This window comes from Mastomys coucha, chromosome X, assembly GCF_008632895.1.
Source record: "Mastomys coucha isolate ucsf_1 chromosome X, UCSF_Mcou_1, whole genome shotgun sequence".
Taxonomy (NCBI): domain Eukaryota; kingdom Metazoa; phylum Chordata; class Mammalia; order Rodentia; family Muridae; genus Mastomys; species Mastomys coucha.
Window position 1 is genome coordinate 95,110,097 of NC_045030.1, and position 2,362 is coordinate 95,112,458.

Consider the following 2,362-nt stretch of genomic DNA (forward strand, 5'->3'; position numbering starts at 1 on the left):
GGGAAGAGATTCGCGTCTGGAAAGTTGAATTAAGGTTTTGAATCTAGAGGAATCGTATAACGGGATCAAGGTCGGGAAATAGGGTTCGGGGAAGGAATTGGATAAAGATTCCGGGGACGAACTGGGGTTCAAATTAGAAAGGGACGGGAGCGGGGCTGAAATCCAGGGTCAGTCAGAGAAGGGGGCTTCTGAATCCAGGGTAAAGGGATTGGGATAAAAGACTGCGGGAAGGGCGCCACGCCAGGGGGCAGATGCCCATTCCGGGGGCGAATCTCACCTTGCCTCAGACCGGAACCCCAGTCCCCTCGCTTCTTCCTTCTTCACGACTCAGAGGATCTGGATTGCACTGCTCGGCTCTCAGCACGCGCACTCTCTCCGTGTCCAGGAGAAAATGCCAGCGCGGCAGCTCGGGCGACCCCGCCTCTTCGCCTAATATACCACCCACCGCCTCAGGAAGCCCCGCGCATGCGCAACAGATCACTGTCCAAATAAGAGTCCCGCTTGCTTTCCCAACAAAAGCTTCATCCTGGAGACCTTGTCGCGCATGTGCACTTGAAGGAGATCCCGCCTCTTTGCCAACACACTATCCCACCGCCAACCAGGTTGACAGTGTACAAAGGTTCCTCCTCCCCTTCTTCTTACGCATCCACTCCTTCAACAGATGCGCAGCGCCTTTTGGTCCCACCCCTTTGCCCAATACACCAGCCCCCTACCTTTATCCGCAATGCGTCTCTACTCAGTCCCGCCCTTTTTCCCGAACTCTCTCTAGCCAGGTCCTCAGCTACCTCCCACCCCCTTGCGTAGAGCCTCTTAGGTAGGCCTCTGCTGGGGGTCTCTTATTTCGAAACAGGCTAGGCCTCTGCTGAGTTCACCCACTTTGCAACGCAGAAACCTTAAAGGCCAGAAAAAAAAAATACATTGCAGAGATACCAGAGCAAGGGTCGGCCTGGGGAGTCTATAGGTTTCCTCTCATTGGACTCAGAAAATTAGCTTTTCTCTCGCCGCCTTTTTTGCAGTTTTTGCCGTAGAAACATTTCGTGAGGGGTGGGTCAGAGGGATGAGGGAAGGTCGTTGGGCAGTGGGATCTGTCCTGGAGCTTGTTTTTCTCAAAGGCAGTCTTAGGAGATGGTTGGAGCTCAGCAGTCTCATTTAACACACCAGGTAGCTAAAGCATAATAAACTCGCTGTATGAACCAGGGCACTGAGATAGTAACCCACTGAAAAGACAAAATTTCCCACAGCACAGTGGTGCTCACTGGTAATCCTAGCACTCTGGAGACTGGGGAAAAGCCATGAGTTCCAGGCCAGCTGTGCAACTCTGAGACTATCCAAAAGACAAACATCCATGCGGGGCCTGGATTTTCCTGAGTGTAAAATCTGGTCTGAGAACGGAGGCACTCCTTAATCGTCCATTGGAAAGCTTTCCTCTCCCCCAATATTTGTTCCAATGGAATAAGGCTTGTGTTCTAGGAGACCTGATGTATGTAGGAACCCTTCAGGTTCACTCTGTGCTCCTCTTAGCAGGCAGGCTCCGGGAGTGAGACCGCAGGCTTTCTTGGTGACTGCTGGAGCAGCCAGAGCTTTCAGGTGTGTCTGCCGTGTTCTTGCAGAATGAAGCTGGGCTTGGCTTTAGAACTGGGATGAGTGTCTGGCCTATCTGTTCTTCGCTGTGTGAGCCCCTGAGATATAGTCACTTTAGTGGATTTCTTTGAGCCTGGTTTTCTCACTACACAAAATAGGAATCCCAGAAAGAGGGTCGTGTCCAAGGACACAGCCAGCTGTGCTTCCAAGATGGCTGGGGAAACAAACGCAGAAAAATGGCATACAGATGCGAAGTGACTCAAACCAAACCCATGCGTTTCCCAAATCCCAGGCAGATCTTAGCGCGTTTCCCATTTACTGTGGCGTCAGCTCTTGCTAGGAGCCTGCCTGCATATGAAAGAAAGCTAATGCTAGGAAGGACTGCAGCATTTTGTCCCCAAGGGCCAACATCAATTCTGCCAGGCTGGATGACTTCCCTCATCTGTTGCATAGCAACCTCCCCTGTCAGCTGCCTGTTTTTCCTCAGCATTTCCTCTGTAAAGTGTCTGCAGTGGGACGTGATCAGACTCAGGAAAGGAGGTCTGAGGTGCCATTTTATATTTTGTCTGCTTCCATGTCTGTATCTTCAGTCATGATCCAGCCTGTACCTTATGGACTTGTACCCTGCTGCCCACCTCCCTTCTCCAGGTGGATATCTCTTGATATTCTCAAAATTATTATTTCAAAATGTATATGTATGGAGATATATATATCCTCCTCACCACTGTTTCCTTTAGTTTTGTTCTTTTTGTCACATGAGATTGGGAGCTTATTTACGGTT